Source organism: Triturus cristatus, chromosome 9, assembly GCF_964204655.1.
Source record: "Triturus cristatus chromosome 9, aTriCri1.1, whole genome shotgun sequence".
NCBI classification, from domain to species: Eukaryota; Metazoa; Chordata; class Amphibia; order Caudata; family Salamandridae; genus Triturus; species Triturus cristatus.
In genome coordinates, this window is record NC_140592.1 from 1,213,646,520 (window position 1) to 1,213,664,027 (window position 17,508).

At 48.1% G+C, this 17,508-nt stretch overlaps 1 protein-coding gene across 2 annotated transcripts in view; it reads right to left on the reverse strand.

Moving 5' to 3' along the window:
• The window catches only part of PSEN1 (presenilin 1), a 241,125-nt gene that overhangs the window by 81,417 nt on the left and 142,200 nt on the right, over positions 1-17,508 (reverse strand). The window lies entirely within an intron of this gene.

Below are 17,508 nucleotides of genomic sequence, written 5' to 3' on the forward strand. Positions count from 1 at the left end.
TCAAATGTAAGCTCCAGGTGATAAAAATCTTTGAACCCCAAGAAATGAGCTGTTTGGGAGCCCTCTCGGGAGCTCATGATGGCAGCTTTCAAATTGTGTTCATAATAAGCCTTCGAAATGAGCTTTCGAGAGACCCTGGGACAAGCAGATGCCGGATCATACCACAGTTCTGGTCTGCCAACTGCCTCACAAATGCACTTGATGTAGCTGAGCCATGGGATTTGAATGCTTTTGCAAAGACGCAAAATCTCCAACAGCTCAGCTCTATATTTCAGAAGATCCGGGGAAGACCATATTTTACACCAGAAAGTTAAGGGTTTAAGACCCAGAACCTCTGAGATCGGTCTTAAGCCCAGATCCAATCTGAGTGGCAAGAGTGGGGTGCTAGTTGGTAAAGGTGTTAGTTGCCTAAGGAAATTATTCTCCGTGGTCTGCAGCTTCTGCCCTGACGTATGGCCCCATATTTCAGCTCCATGAGTCACTGTTGCTCTAGCCTGGGTTTTATAAATTTGCAAGCGGGACGTGAATGGCCTATAAATTAATCCTTTCGTCATCCTTGCAATACCCCCCACAAACTGAGAGAGTTTCATATTTGCCTTGGTTTTGTGGGGGTCCCACGACATGGACTGATTGATTACTATCCCCAAGTATTCAATCGTATGAACCCGCTCTAGTCTTGAGGTCCCTATGAGGGGGGATACGCGGGTTTTGGGGGGCGGGTTGAAGATCATATACTTAGTTTTTCCAGCATTGATCTCCAATCCGCCGCCCGCACAAAAACGTGTGAACCCATCCAAAACCCGCTGCAAGCCCATGGGGGATTTAGAAAGCAGCAGGGTATCATCCGCAAACATGATTGCGGGTACCCTGCTGCCATCAAGCTTAGGGGCGTCGATGTTACTCAACTCATTGAGATAACTTATAACCCCGTTGACAAAGAGGCAGAAAAGGGTGGGTGCAAGGACACAACCCTGCCTGACCCCCCTGTCAACGGGGAAGGCATCTGAGAGAGAGCCCCCCCTGCCACATCTTACCCTGGCAAAGTTTCCCTGATGCAGTCTCCTCAGGATTGTTAAGATGTCCGCGGGAACCTCAAGGTCCAGTAATACAGCCCACAATTTGTCCCTGGGGACTAGGTCAAAGGCGGCACGTAAATCCACGAAAATCGTGTATAAACTGCCGCCCTCGAACAGCACCGTCTTCCAGTAGATGAGGTTCAAGCGGAAGATTTGATCAGTAGTTGAAATACCCCTTTGAAACCCTGCCTGGTATGGGCTCATGATCGCATTCACCTCGATCCAATCCTGGAGGCGATTTAACATAAGTCTGCCAAAGATCTTTTGTGGCACATCAATAAGGCTAATAGGTCTGTAGTTGGCTGGGAGCAGAGGAGAGCCCTTTTTAAAGATTGGGACAATCTCTGCGCCCAGCCAAGTACCCGGTATAGCCATGCCTTCAAGGATAGCATTGAAAAGGATCATGAAGTAGGGTGCCCAGTCATCCGGCTCCTGCTTGAATACATCACCAGGCATGCCATCCAAGCCTGGTGCCTTTCCAGATGCCAGACCAACTACGACCGCTCATACCTCGCCCACCGTAAACAACTCCCCAGTACCAACTGGACAGGACATAAGAGTGGAGCTTGTCGGGTCATCCTGCGGTAATTTATATAGAGACTGAAAGTGGTCTTGCCATACCTTAGGTGATATATTAGGTTGTATGGCAGAGGCAAGCTCCTCCGAGCCCGTGTTGACACAACACCAAAATTTGCGTGAGTCCCCTCTAGCCAGAAAGGTAGTAAGTCTTGCCCATTTGTCGTGCTCCCATTCACTTTTGGCATTAGTAATCAAAGACTTATAGGCAGCTCTTCTTGCCCTGACTTCCTCTTTGCCCTTTCCCTCTTTAATTGAGAGCAAAAGTTCAGTTTTTGCCTTTCGACAAGCGTTGTTATACCAATGGGAACCGGCAATTTTTCTGTTAGACCTATTTATATTCTGGGTTAAGCATTCGGAGAGTGATTTCACCAGATCACCATGAATCTGCCCCAATTGAGTGAATGTGTCCTGGGAAGTTTGTTCCATCTTGAGTGCCTGAAGCTTTTCAAAGACGGCAATTACCTGCGCATATAGTTTGGGTATCTTCCCAGGATGTGAAGCTAGTTGCTCCCATTTTACTCTACGCCTGTTGTTTGCAAGAGCCAGGCCGTCCTCAGGGAGCACCCTTTGTAGATCTCTGGCCTCAAGCCCAGGATGATCATAAACTAATTCGAGGGCATTGTGGTCACTGTCATCCCTAATTATGACACAAAAGTCTCTAATGTGTAGCCATAAAGTCAGGGGAACCAGGACGTAATCTAGACGTGATTCACTGCCCACTCGATTAAAAGTGCATCTGGAAGGGATATCCGATTGAAACCTTCCATTGCAGGCCCGAAGGCCAAATTTCAGGGACAAGGAAGTGATTTGTAGGGCTAAGGGGGAGCACGATCTTCGGACCGGAGCCTGTGGGGGCGGGATGGACCACAAAAGGTCCTCCTCCGAGGACAGTCCTTCCAATATGCCTGGGAGGGGCTCATACTGGCAGTTTAAATCACCTCCAATTAAAAAAAGGGTACCCTCCGGAATTACATTAAGGACCGACACAAGCTTCGCAATTGTACGCGATTCCTGTGTTATGTTAATTGGCCTTGAGTAAATATTTATCAATAGGAGGCTTTGGGAATTAGGCCATTCCAGCAATACAGCTAGAATGTCTTCTGAATTTGTCGGGAAGATAGAAGCCCTACAACCCAAATCGGTTGCCACCCATATTGCTAGGCCTCCTGAGGGACGCCCTTTTCCCCCCCAAATTGCGTGAGTAGAAAATGCTGCGAAACCCGCATGGGTGGTGTCTTCCCTTGCCCAGGTCTCTTGGAGCAGACAAATATCTTAGTCTTCGATAAAAGATCTCCAGGCCGGGTTATTCCATTTAGTAGCTAGACCCGCGACATTCCAAGATAAAATCTTGAGGGGAGACTGGACGGCTGTCGCAGGATGTACAATTGAATCAAAAACCGGACCAGAATTCGACCCCATAGATAGGTTAAAAGCAGAATTGCATTCATGGGGACACCTGTTCATGGCCAATTTGGATGCAGGGCAAATAATCCCTAAACATCCTTCTGCGTGCGATTGGCTGTGTTCCAGGTACTCCTTCTCGGTGGAAGTGTCTAGGTAAATGGGGGATGTATAAGGCTTGCTTTGGTTCAGGTCACCTCCACCCCGCATGGCAGACGGTCAATCCACCATATCTAAAGTGCTAAACCTATTATATATGGGAAGGTGGTCAGATCGAGGGGGTCCCATGGCAGGGTGTTCCCTTCTTGTCCCTTGGCCGCCCCTGTTCCCTCTCCTACCAACTAATACCCATCGTTCCTCCTCCTGGTCAGACGTCATATGCGGGTAAAAGAATGAGAGTGGAAGGGATTGAATGGAGGACCCCTGGGTATTATAAGGCCAACTGCATATATGGGAGACTGTGCGGGGGTCCCTGAAGTTGATCAATGCACAGTCTCCATGGATGGTTTTTCTGGTATTTACATGCCAAGGAACTCTCCTCACCATAAGGACCTCACTATGAATACCCTGTGGGAGGGGTCTATTTGAGGAGAGCCAGTGGATGACCTTATGTTTTAGAGCCTCAGCTGGTTCCTTGACAGATGGTTGGAGTTCAGGAATACCGGTTAGGATGACTGTATAGGGGACTGCCTCCGGAGGTAAATTAATTGGCCTACATCTAGTACCATTACCTTGTATCACTGCTGTAGGTTCTGCTGTCGTCCCATGAGAGCTAGAATTAGCGATACAAGGTGAAGTCAGAGATTTTAATGTGTGAGGGGTGGATGGCCTGGGGTGATGAGTTTGAGAGGGCTTAGGTAAAGGACAACCTTCCTTAACTGGGGGTGCTTGCGTAGGATTCGCATGTTGGCTAGCTAATCTACAAAAGTCCAAAAGTAAATCAATTCCCTTCTGGAGGTTCGCTAGGGATGATTCTAGTTGTGCCAGACGGTCTACTAATGGGGTAAGTGATTTCTTTAAAAGAGAATTTACATCCGAGAGAGAGAGATCAGCCTCTCGCGGTGTAACATTATGACTCTGAAGTGTGTGATCAGATATGTCTAGTAGGTTAGTCCCTGTATCAGTTACACCTAATTGATTGTCTTCACTCCACGGATTAAGCTTTGCAATCTTAGACTTTTGCCCCCTTATAATTTGTGCCCTTCTTTTCCTCTTCGGGATTGCACCTTCCCGCTCCCCCTGACTTGACGGTTTAGTTAGATGCTTTCTAGCCAAAGTGAGAACCTGGACAGAGGTACTAGGTTTTGGGATAGCTTGAGCAGGGTGGGATCTTGGTGGTGGAAGGGATAAAATACTAAGCTCTGTTGGGACTGAGATGTCACAATCTGCGACTGAAGTAATCAAAGTGTTTGGCTCAGGGATGCCAGGTTCGACCCCCGCATTAAGGGCCACTGGGGAGGTAACCTGTGCAAGGGGTCCCAGGGAGGATCTCCTCACCCAATCAATTTCCTGAGAGATACGCCTTTCCAAGGTAGTTATTTCATCGATCAACAAGGAACCTGCCTTGGAAAAGTACATATCCAGGGTGCCAGTGGCCGCTCCAGCGGCCAGCGCTGATTTACTCCTGGTTTCTCTGGGAGACATGATCCGTGCGGCAAACCTCAGATAAATCCCTGGTATACGATTGTTGGACTAAGGGGTGGGACCTGGGTCTACCTCGACCGTGCTCGAACGGCCTCAAACGGCCCGCTCTTTGCCCGGTCTTCGCCCCGGGCTACGTCCCGCGCGCGTCCCGCTGGCGCGTAGAGGCGGGACTCTACTATTAAAGGAGGGGGCCGGATGAGGAGGAGTCGGGAAGAGGAACCAGGTGAGATGACCACAAAGCAGCCTGGTCCTCACAGTCCCGAATATGGTGTAGTCCAGGTGGAGGCAGCGTCCCCTTGCGAGCAGCGTAGCGTCCTCTGTTGCAATAAAACAGCAAATGAGCCCAAGCGAGTGAGAAGAATGTCAGAGCCTGCGAGCGGCCCCCGCGAAGCGGGGGCCGCGAGGCGTCAAGTACCTGCTGGGGGAGGAGTCGGGAAGAGGAACCAGGTGAGATGACCACAAAGCAGCCTGGTCCTCGCAGTCCCGAATATGGTGTAGTCCAGGTGGAGGCAGCGTCCCCTTGCAAGCAGCGTAGCGTCCTCTCGTGCATGTTTCTTCTCTGCTTCTTTCTTCTCTCGTCGCTGACAGGAAATTTGTGCATCTGCGACGGCTTCCCCGTCTGTTAGCAGTGTCCCTGAAGGTGGAGGCAGCCCCCTCGGGTTAGAGGCGGCAGGACCCTCCCGGCAGCAGACACAGATGTAGCAGGCTCTTCTGTGTAGCGCTGGTCCAGTGGCAGGTGGTAGACACTGCAGGGGCCTCCTCCTCAAGCCTGCATTTCAGCCCTCAGTCCCCGTTCCGTCACGGCTTGTGCCGTTTGAGCATTTCAAACAGATTTGTGCAAACAGAAAGTAAGCCAATTAACCTCAAAAGCTGAATGTATTCTCCAGAAACATGGTTTAAAGAACAGGGGACCCTCATACCGAAGTGCAATGCTAAATACCTATGGGAGAGAATTCCACATATACATTTTAAATTCCTTTGGATTTATTAATATAATCCTCCTCACGAAACACCCTTGAGAGCAAACGCAAGCAATGCAAATGAAAAAGTTGAGCCCACTGCTATCTGCTTACATTGAGCTGTCATTTAAAACTGGGACTGGTGCTTCTTTCTTGGTCTGAGGGAACATACTCTCGAGTATAGCTTACAAGTGATTAGCAACAGACAGGGGTGGCTGAAAACTAGTTATTAACTACTCTTAGTAAACAAAAGTGTTTCATTGCTTTTATGTAATAACGAGGGAGCAGCCAATCCCCAAGTCTTCCCTCTACCTTACCTAAGAATCCAGAAACCCAAGAAAAGCTGAAAAAGGTCAGCTGAAGATATGCAGCCACTTCTGATTTTATGAATCCAAATGGAGTGGTGGAATGACAAATGATGAACCGCCACCTTTCCTAACTCCCCGGGTTTTTGTAGACCCGAGAGATTTGAAGGGCTGGTGGATGGCTCTCTGGAAAAAGGTTATTAAGGGATGCGTTGGAGGGCAGGTGTTTTGGAAGGAGAAGGCAAGATTATGAAGGGGGATGTAGGCAGGACATCATGTACCTATTTTGCATATGTGATGTGGGGTAAAGAATTGACAAAGTAATGCTGTCCATAAGATCTTCATTACTCCCATACCATTCCAGAGCTAACCAATACACAATTTACAATGATAGATGCATAGTCCATGCTTGCATGTGTCTTCTACATGACGACATGGTATAGGAGTCGAGAGGGATGCAGACAGACAATAGAATTCACACCCATGCAGTATCTAGAATTGCACCAAAAACCTAGCCAGCATGGAGGACCCATCTAACCTAGATACTGGGGAGGTGGAAGAGTAAAATGAGTCATGTTACGAATAAAGGGAAGGGCGAATATTCCTTTTTGTTTTAGCCCTGCTCTCCTAGCGGGTCAAAGACGGAGAGGAATCCTGCCACATCAAGTCCAACAATCACCAGCGAGGAATCTAGTATTTGTGAAAAGAAAACTCACGCATAATAGGAAGCTAATTTTTCAGCTGTGTGCTAAACTAAATAAATCAAGCGTTCATAGATACCAACGTTACTCCCAACTACGGAAAACATTAGCCTGTGTAGGCACTGGAGGCTGTTACTGCATTTAGAAATAATGCCAGATCTAGCCTGTATTGTTTGCACATCCTTGGTATATATTTCAATTGTTCCTACATGCGCACCTAGGGTTACAAGTAACTTCCCCTTCTTTAAGGTCTGATGTTGGGATTATGGTCCCTGTTCACGGTCCGAATCCAGATTGTCTGTCATGCACAACGGAGTGAGACTGTATGAGTTCTTGCAGCTAAGGAGCAACTTCTCCTTCCAAACTGTGCCAATGAAGGGGAGGTTTGAGATGGACCTGTAAAGCCACTGGTTCCAGAGGGCCGGCTGATAATTTTTTCTCAATCGCAGAGGTTATCACTTGTTTCAGAGTGGTTGGGACCTTTCCTTGTTGAAAGAGGAAAAAACCCTTTCTGGCACTTATCTCACGGCCAAGTGTGGAGAAATGTTTTTTGTAGTACTGGGTTGCAGGATTTACATGTACTCAATTGTTGAAGATTTTAAAAAACACAAAATGGCAGAATGAAACAAAGATCTTGGGATCATTGAGCAAAGTGGGAGAAGAGGTCTATCTTCAGGATCTTGTTCTGCCCAAAAATATTAGGTTTTCAAAGGGATCTATGATGTTACTACAACGTAAAAGACTGTATGAGGAATCTCTAGCTCACACTCAATACATCGTGAGCGCCATTTCATTTATAGGGTGTCTATGGAACCCATAGGGGGGTCAAAGTAATGTTTATATAGCTGGTGGCCGCAGATTGAGGGCTTAGTAAGTGCTGTGACCTCCAGGGCAAACCACTACAGTCTCTAAAAATGCAGTCCGTATTTTATACATGAAACCCAAAAGTGTAGGATTTTCACAAAGCACTGCACGCCCTTTTAATGGAATGAAAACAAATAAAAATTGTATTGATAGGTTGGAGTGAAAGGGAAATGGGAATTGTCATTTATTTGTATAAAATGTAGAAAGAGAAAAGATAAATCAAACATTTTATTTAATGTATTTTACATTGTTGTCAATGGCCCTTTAATTTTCACGACTGACGAATAGAAAAACTGCGCGTTTGATTTATATCACAGTAGCTTTCTAATACACGACCGAATTTCAAAACATTTAATCATCAGGAAGAGCTACCCCAGAATAGCCTCACTTCGTGTACTGTATTTAGCATATAAGCAGCGACGCAATTTGATAAGTTGCTGAAAAAGGAAGGTTTCGTTTCATTGTTTTCTATTCTTAAAAGGAGGTCAGAAGTGCTCAGAAACATCTTTTGAAAAAGGTTTGAAGTACCCTATGTAAATAACTGAGATGCAAATTGTTTGAAGGCGGGAAAGGGTAAAGTGCATTTCCATGACTCATAGGTAGAAAATGGCGGCTTTAGCTACAGAGATTTCTGAGGAAATGGTAGAGCTTACTTCGCTCTTCAGCAGAGGAGGCATCTGAAAGAGACTTTCTTTTTTTCTTTTTATTATTATTTAGTAAGTATATAGTGTGGTGGAATATGATATAAAGGAGTATAAATTAGGAACTAAATTCAGAAATAACAATATGGTGTTCTATCTGACTGCATTATTTGGGTAGGGAATAGTATGTTGTCATGTGTCTGTCAGTAGTAGGGCTGCAATGGCAAAAATGTACAATTCAACCCTGCTTCCTTCCCCTCCTCGCTCTCTATTTCCATCCACCCATCCTCTCTCCCCCTCTTTCTCTCTCTCCCTTGATGCCACCTGTGCCTGCTGCAACTGATCTCAGGGAACTGGGGAAAGAGACAGAGGTAGCAAAAGCAGCTGCTGATATCAAACTCTGCCTCCAATGGCTCCAGTCCATCAGTGAAATGCCTGACAGAATAAAAGGTCAGTCCGGCCCTAGCCAGAAGCCTGGATAGTGCTACTTGTGCAAGTGGATGGTATTATCCTATTATGAGTGTAAAAGATGGTCTTTGTCCCATGGATATAGCACACAACTCTTGAGTGACATATGACCATTTGCCAGTTATGGTCACTGTGTTTTTCCCCATTAATTTCATTGGGTACCAAAATAAGATATCAATGATCATTTCACTCCACCTAACATGTTTCCCTCGTTAACGGATCGTCACAAAACTAAGCTGAAATCTATTCATGTGGTCAAAAGTTATAGCTAAATCAAAAAACGAATAGTTTCTTACCTGTCGGTGTAGTTTTGCAGCTTGAAGATCTTACTGGATTCACTATGCTGTGCATTATTCCGCGATCTGGTGGTTGGGTCCGGATTCGTAGTCTTTCTTTTTTTTTTGTAGCCCAGGTGGGCGTCGACGTCCCACCATTTGGTGTACCTCTTGTGACGTTGGCGTGCTTCCTGCGGAAGTCCCACCTTTGGGGCGCCATCTTCGGGTTCTTTTTTCCCTTCCTCGCTCTTTTTTTTTTTTTTACCCTAGGCGTTTTAGTAATCTCCCTTTTATATATCCTTTCAGTATTATCTTGTTATTTTAGTCTTTGTCTTTCCACCTTTTTCTCCTGCCTCATCTTCCTGGTGGAGGTGGGTGGGTTCGCTAGTGAATCCAGAAAGATCTTCAAGCTGCAAAACTACACCGACAGGTAAGAAACTATTTGTTTTGCAGCGTGAATCTTTCTGGATTCACTATGCTGTGCATAGATTTTGTAGCGGTTTCTTATCTCTGTGGCGGCTGGGTGGAAGATGAGCGTTGGTCGTTGAATATATGTTGGAGCACCTTCTGTCCTACATGTGCTTCCTTGTTCATCTGTATATCCACGCAGTAGTGCTTGGTGAACGTGTGCACCGAAGCCCATGTTGCCGCCAGGCATATGTCTTGAACGGGTGTATTTGCCAGAAAGGCAATTGTTGCTCCCTTTCTTTCTTGTGGAGTGGGCCCGTGGCCCCTCCGATATTTCTTGCCCCGCCTGTTTGTGGCAGAATTGTATTGTTAGTGCAATCCATCGTGCGATGGCGCCTTTTGTCACTGGTCTACCCAGGAAGCTCGTTGCGCAGGACACAAAAAACTGCTTGGTTTTCCTGTGTTCTTTGGTTCTCTCGATGTAGTGCATCACCGCCCTTCTAGCGTCTAGGGTGTGCAGTGCCCTTTCTGCGCTTGTTGCTGGGTTCTGAAAGAAACTTGGTATTTGAATTGTCTGATTTATATGGAATGCTGACACCACCTTTGGCATGAAGTGTGGGTCCGTTCTCATTACGACTCTGTCCTTGTGTATCTGGATGTAGGGCTCTTGCAGTGTTAGCGCTTGCAGCTCGCTTACTCTGCGCAGTGAGGTTATTGCCACCAGAAAGGCTGTCTTCATTGTTAGCATTTGAAGGGAGGCCTTGTGAATGGGCTCAAAGGGCGCCTTCATAAGTTCCGTAAGGACTATGTTGAGGTTCCATGCCGGAGGCGGCATCCTCTTTGGTGGCGCTATTCTTTTTGCCCCTTCCAGGAATCTCTTTACTACTCGTGACGTAAAGAAACTCCCTCCTGTCTCACCTCGTGTGTAAGCTACGATCGCCGCTAGGTGGACCCTCAGCGAGGATAAGCATAGTTTAGCCTTTAGTAGGTGTGTGAGGTATCTAAGCACCGTTGATTCCCTTGTCAATTTATTTTGCAGTTCATTTTTGCTGCACCACATTGTGAACCTTTTCCACTTTTCCCCACAACATTCGTGGTGTTGGTCTCCTTGCCTCCCGCAGCACTCGCATAGTACTTTGAGTTAGTTTAAGGTGTGCGAACTCTATGTCTTCAGGTGCCAAGCTGCCAGTCCAAGGCTCTCTGGCTCTGGGTGTAGAACCTCTCCGTTCTGCATGGAGAGCAAGTCCTTTCTTTTTGCGAATTTGTGTGGAGGGCCCTGTGCCATTTCCACTATTTGTGAGTACCATGTCTGTCTTGCCCACTGTGGTGCCACCAGTATCATTGTCATGTTGCTGGTCTTGCACTTGTTGAGTACCCTGTGTATCATTGGTATTGGTGGAAAAGTGTATGCAAATGTCCTTGACCAACTTATCCATAGGGCATTCCCCTGGGATTGTTTTTCTGGTTGTCTGGATGCGAAGTTTCGGCATTTTGCATTCTGGTGTGTTGCAAACAGGTCTATTGTCGGTGTACCCCACCTTTTGAATAGCCTTTGCGTTTCTTGTCCATTGAGCTCCCACTCGTGGGATGCCGAGGTCTGCCTGCTGCGCCAATCGGCTTCCACATTGTCTTTCCCTGGTAGGTGTATGGCCAGCAGGTCTATTTTGAGTGGGATGGCCCATCTCCAAATCTCTTGTGCCAGAGTGGAAAGGGGGAACGATTGTGTTCCTCCCTGCTTGTTGATGTAGAACATTGTTGTAGTATTGTTCGTCTGTATCAACACTTTTTGGTTGTATAGCTGCCTCTGGAAGGCCTTCAGGGCTAGCAGTACGGTCTTCAATTCCAGGTAGTTGATGCGCCTGACCGCATCTGCTGGAGTCCACAGACCCCTCACTCTGAGCTTGTTCATGTGTGCTCCCCATCCTATCTGGGATACGTCTGTGGTGATGGTCACAGTTGGGCTTGGTGGTGTCAAGGGCTTTCCTATAGTTATGTTCTCCCTGTTCCACCATGCTATCTCCTCTTGCACTGCGTGCGTAACAACCACTAGATCCTCCCAACTTCCGCTTGCCTGTGACCATTGCTGTTGCAGCCATTCCTGGAATGGTCTCATGTGAAGCCGTACATTGGGGACTAGGTGGATGCATGACGCCATCATCCCCATGATCTTGCTCGCTGTTCTCACTGTCAGAGCTTGCCCCTTCTGGTAGAGGCGCGTCTCCTTCAGCATGGCTATTGTTCTCTTGTCGCTGGGCATCACCGTTCTGTCTATGGTGTTGATCTGTGCCCCCAGGAATATCTTCACCTGCTCTGGTTTCATTGATGATTTCCCCCAGTGTATTGAGAACCCCAGGTCCGTTAGTGTCCTTGTGACCCGCTGTGCGTGTTCCTCGCATTTTTCGCGTGAACTTGCTTTTATTAGCCAGTCGTCGAGGTAAGGATACAAATGAATCCCTTCCCTCCGCAGGTACGCTGCTACTGCTGCAAGGCATTTTGTGAAAACCCTTGGTGCGGACTTCAGCCCGAATGCCAGGGTTGTGAATTGGTAGTGATCTTTGTTGATTGTGAACCTTAACAGTTTTTTGTGCTGCCTGTTCATTGGGATGTGCAGGTAGGCGTCTTTGAGATCCACTGTGGACATGAAGTCCCCGTCTCCCATCTGTGGGAGTAGTTCTTGTAGGGATGTCATTTTGAATTTTTGCGTCCTTACGTACTTGTTTAGGAACCGTAGATCCAGGATGGGTCTTAGCGTCTCGTCCACCTTTGGTACCAGGAAGTAGTTTGAGTACACTCCTTTGTTCCTCTCCTTGAAAGGTACTGGTTCTACGGCCTCCTTTTGGAGCAGCTGTAGTGCCTCCTCTGCGAGTTGTGCTAGCTCCTGTATTGAGTGTTCCCTTCTTTTTGGTTTTCTGTTTGGAGGGCTCCTTTCCAACTCTATGCAGTATCCGTACTGAATGATGTTGAGTATCCATTTGTCTGTAGTTATTTTTTGCCATTCCCGAAGGAAAAGCCTCAGTCTTCCGCCTACTGGTGTTGCATGCTCGTAGGCGTTTGGTTTGTGTACCCCCCCCATTTTGTTCTTTTTGTGCTCCACCCTCGGAGGTATATTGTGGGTGAGCCATCTTCTCCGTGCGAAGTCACTTTGATGTGGGTTGGTCTCCCCCTCTTCTTCTTTGTCCTCGTCCGTTCCCCCTACCGCGAAAGGACTGGCCTCTAGGCTGGTACTGCCAGTTTTGTTTCTGTTGCCCCTGTTGGCCGTGGCTCTCACCTTGCTGGCAACTTTGGTGTGACGTTCCCGGCTGGTTACCTCCCCTTCCGTAAGGTCTCCGAGTCGGGGTACCTCTTTGCATCCCCCTGAATTGCAGGGCCCCCATGGACCTTGCCGTCTCATTCTCTTTTTTGAGTTGGGTGAGCTTCTCAACCACTGGTGCCCCGAACAGTGTCTCTCCGTTGAAAGGGGTATTCAGTATATTATTTTGGACCTCTTGTTTGAATCCTGAAATTCTGAGCCAGGCCTGCCTCCTTTCAGTGATTCCTATCGCCATCATTCTGCTTGATGTCTCTGCCCCGTCCAATGCCGTCTTAAGGCATGAGTTAGCTATATTCTTCCCCTCTTCCACTAGATGGGAAGCCCTTTGTTGGTATTGTTTGGGAAGATGTTTGATTAGGTCCCCCATCTCGCCCCAATGTTGGTACTGGTGCCGGTTCAGTAGCGCATGTGAGTTCGCCATGCGCCAGTGCATTGCAGCGTTCCTCTCTATTTTCCTTCCAGTGAGGTCCATCCTTCTGCTCTCCTTGTCAGGAGGTGGCCCCGAGGTCGCCGGGACATTGGCCCTTTTTCTGGCCGTGGATGCAATAATGGAGTCAGCAGTGACGGATCCCTTGATATATGGAGGGTCCTGTGAGGAGTGTTTGTATTTCTTTTCTCTTCTGGGCGTGATGGATCGGCATGTTGCTGGGTCCTTAAACGCCTCTTTCCCTTGGTTCATCACACTTTGGAGCATGGGGAGGAACTGGCTCCTAGTTTGGATGGGTAGCAGTGTTTCGAGTAGAAAATCTGCTTTCGGTTTCTCCTCCTCTAGTTTCACGCCAAAAGCTGCTGCCGCGCTTTTGACGACCATGTTGTACGCCCCAATATCATCTGGCGGCGAAGGCCTCGAATGATATGTCTCTACGGGCTCTTCTGGGTTTTCGCCGTCGAGGTCCTGCCATTCCAGCTCTTGCGTCGTCGACGGTGCCGAGCCGTAGATCGACTGCTCCTCCTCCTCTTCTTCTCCCTCATAATAGAGATCTTCCCCTTCTTCTGGAGCTTTCGACTGCTCTTCGGCGTCGAACTCTTCCTGCTCCTTGACTTCGACGAGAACCGTCGCCGGTTTCGCTGGGATTGTGAATCTCTTTATCTTTTCATCGAACTCCTTCTTCCTCTGAAGGATGCTCTCCATCTCCGCCTTGAGCCTTCTCTTTTGCTTCTCCATTTCGGAGGCATGTTCGGCGTCGAGCGCTGGTCTTTTTGACGGAGCTTGCGTCGACGCGGCCTTGACTTTCGAAGTCGAACGTCCCACCTCGTGGGCCTGTTTCGACGAACCTTGTTTTTCGGTGGTCTTCGGCACCTGGGAGTCCTTCTCGAAGGATCCGCTGGGCCTATCGTCCTTGGATCCACTCGCGGTCGTCGAAATTTTCAGCGCCGGTGTTCCTTTCGAGGACTTTGACTTTTTCGAGTCAGTGTCTGGTTTTCGGGGCCCTTTCGGGGGTTTTGTGCTCGACATCTCTCCTACCTTGTCAGACGTTTTCTTATTGGTCTCTGCGACCGTGAAGTCATCAGGTCCCTCGGCGATGTTGTCTTCATCGTCGGTGGAGAGGCCCAGGTCGTACAGAGACGGGGCCTTACCCTTGCCTTCCATGTTGAAGTTGGCTCTCCTCTACCTCTCTCTCACCCGGAGGGTCTTCGGCGTGAAGGCGGAGCAGGCGTTGCAGTCCTTGCTCTCGTGGTCGATAGGCAGGCAAAGGTTGCAGACCGGATGTTGGTCCTTCTGGCGTATTTGTGGTGGCAGTTACGGCAGAATTTAAAAGGTGTTTTGTCCATTCCTGCGCTCAGAGTTCCTGAGTGCGCATTCTCCGTTGGACGTCGAAGATTTCGAGGTTCTCTTCCTTCTTCGTCGTACCGGCTCTATGATCTTCCTCTCTGTAGTCTTTGCTTTATTTTCCTTCGATGAAACTCGTGCTCTTCTTCTTTCTTCGTTCAAACTCTGGAGCTTCTCGTTGACGATCCAGACCCAACAGCGTAAAAAAGAATCTGAAGATGGCGCCCCAAAGGTGGGACTTCAGCAGGAAGCACGCCGACGTCACGAGAGGTACACCAAATGGTGGGACGTCGACGCCCACCTGGGCTACAAAAAAAAAAAAGAAAGACTACGAATCCGGACCTAACCACCAGATCGCGGAATAATGCACAGCATAGTGAATCCAGAAAGATTCACGCTGCAAAAATTATAAATACACAGTGGGTATATATACACACTCATAAATCTTTTAAAGTGAAACAGAGGCTGGTTCCAAATATATTAGACCAGGTCAAGGTTTTTGATCATCTGGGAGTTAGATTAACCAGTAATCTAACATGGGCACCCAGATACAAAAGAGCACTTTCACACTCAAGCATTTAGAAAGAGCAATTGTTAAGAAACTTAATCGATCTGTCTTCTGCCTAATTTCCCTTGCAATTGAAATACATTGGGCCAGATGGGTGGGTGCTGCCCTCTATGGTGCAGAATATTGTGGGGCATGGAACAATTGAAACAACTAGAGGTGGCGGGAAAAAAAATGTACAAGATCAATCCTAAATCTACCAATAAATACGTCACTGCTCCCGGTTCGCTAAGACCTAGGGATAAAGAACATTTCACTTACTGCTGTTCTGAAGGACCAGTAATGAATATGCTACTTACCAGTATGCATCTGTTCTTGGCATGTAGGGCTGCTGACATTCATATCTGTGCATAGATCGCCGCCTAGTGTTGGGTCCGGATGTTTGCACGTTGTTGTCCTGGAAGAGTCTTCGAAGTATCCTTGGATAGGTGACTCCTCCCCTGGACTACAGTGCGCATGGGCATCCTCTCCATCCTCAGATTGTTTTTCGCCATTGTGGCAGTGATGGAGTAGATACAGAAAGTGATGACCATGCTTGCAGTAATTCTGAGAGCTGCAGCTGCGACAGGCGCCGGGGAGGAGGGAGGGCGATATGAATGTCAGCAGCCCTACATGCCAAGAACAGATGCATACTGGTAAGTAGCATATTCAGTTCGAGGCATGTGGGCTGCTGAATTCATATCTGTGCATAGAATACATAGCAGTGCCCTCTATTGGCGGCGGCTACCCGTGCCAGCTGCAGCGGTCTGAAAAAGTGTTTTGAGAACAGCCTGTCCTACAGCTGCCTGCTGTTTTGACTGCACATCTACGCAATAGTGTTTTGTAAATGTGTGTGTAGTGGACCATGTGGCTGCTCTGCATATATCATGCAGGGGAATATTTCCTAGGAAGGCCATGGAAGCCCCCAACTTACGTGTTGAGTGGGCTCGTGGTGGAATAGTTAATGTGCGTTTTGCTTTTTGATAACAGATTTGAATACACTTAACTATCCATCTGGCTATCCCTGCTTTGGAGATGGCGTTACCTTTGTGGTGTGGGGCAAAGGCAACGAACAGTTGTTTTGTCTTCCTGAAGGGTTTAGTCCTATCGATGTAGTACATGAGGGCCCTCCGTACATCTAGTGTATGTAGTGCCCTTTCTGCAACAGTTTGTGGGTTTTGGAAGAAAACTGGCAGTTCAATAGTCTGATTCATGTGGAACTGCGATATTACTTTGGGCATGAATTTGGGGTTGGTACGTAGTACGACCCTGTTGGCGTGAACCTGTATAAATGGCTCTTGAACGGTTAGTGCCTGGAGTTCACTAACTCTTCTTAGGGAAGTGATCGCTACAAGGAAGGCCACTTTCCAGGTAAGGAATTGAATCTCGCATGAGTGTAGAGGTTCAAAGGGTGGACCCATCAGGCGTGTGAGGACCAAGTTGAGGTTCCACATTGGAGCCGGTGGGTGGCTTGGTGGAATGACTCGTTTGAGTCCTTCCAAGAATGCTTTGATGGCAGGCACTCTGAATAGAGAGAGGTGCTGCCTAGTTTGCAGATAGGCTGAGATTGCGGTCAAATGGACACGTATAGAGGTGTACGCCAGATTGCATCGATATAGGTGTAAGAGGTAACAGATGATGTTTTGGATGGATGCGTCCAGCGGGTTGATGTCATTATTACCGCAATAAATGACGAACCTTTTCCATTTGGCTGCATAGCAAGCTCTGGTGGTGGGTCTCCTGGCCTCCTTGATGATGTCCATACAGTCAGGTGGCAGGTTGAGATAGCCAAACTCTAGGACTTCAGGAGCCAGATCGCCAGGTTCAGCTGTTGCGGATCTGGGTGCTGAACCTCTCCATGGTTCTGCGTCAAATGCGCGGGTTTGATCTGCAGCCTTTGATGCGGCACCACGGAAAGTTCGAGGAAGGTGGTGTACCACGGCTGGCGTGCCCAAGTGGGAGCAACTAGGACGAGTGTCAGGGAGTGTTGTCGGAGTTTGCGAGCCACCAGCGGTATCAATGGCGCTGGGGGAAAAGCGTACGCAAATCTGCCGGACCAGTTCATCCATATCGCATTGCCCTGCGACTGCGGATGTGGGAATCTGGCGGCGAAGCTTTGGCATTTTGCGTTTTCGCTTGTCGCGAATAGGTCTATCTCCGGATGACCCCACTGCTGGAAGTACGGTTGGAGTACTGATGGGTGTAACTCCCACTCGTGCATCTGGTGGCTGTGTCTGCTGAGCAGATCCGCCATCTGGTTGTCCTTGCCAGGGAGGTGTTCCGCCATGAGGAACATGTTCCTTTGAATGGCCCACTTCCACATGCTCTGAGCCAGATGAGACAACTGTGGAGAGTGTGTTCCTCCCTGTTTCTGTATGTAGTACATTGCGGTCATGTTGTCCGTCCGGATCAACACAACCTTGTTGCATAGATGTACTTTGAATGCCTTCATGGCTAGGAAGATTGCCATCAGTTCCAGAAGGTTGATGTGCAACTTCTTTTGTTGTGTTGTCCATAGTCCCTGCACTGTGTAGTGGAGTACATGAGCTCCCCATTCCTGGA